This window comes from Cucurbita maxima, unplaced genomic scaffold (assembly GCF_002738345.1).
Source record: "Cucurbita maxima cultivar Rimu unplaced genomic scaffold, Cmax_1.0 Cma_Scf00018, whole genome shotgun sequence".
NCBI lineage: Eukaryota > Viridiplantae > Streptophyta > Magnoliopsida > Cucurbitales > Cucurbitaceae > Cucurbita > Cucurbita maxima.
Window position 1 is genome coordinate 3,965,903 of NW_019272034.1, and position 335 is coordinate 3,966,237.

The following is a 335-nucleotide window of genomic DNA, read 5'->3' on the forward strand; positions in this document are numbered from 1 at the left end:
AAAAAAAAAAAAAAAAAAAAAAAAGAAGTTATTTAACTTTAAAATTTGTTTTACACAAATACCATTAGAGATTTATTTATTTATTAAATAATGAGAATTAATATGATAAGTTTTTATGTAAATTAATGTGATAGTTGACATTTAAAAGTTGACTATTTAATAATTTTATTAGTGATATATTTTTTTTGATGAAATAAATAGTTATAATAATCTTAATCCTTTAAATAGTGGTAAAGATTATTATATGTATGTATATATATTCAATTTAGTTATTAAGTTAACTTTTATTATTTATTTTAAGGAAAATACTTTTTTTTTTTTTTTTTTTTTTTTTT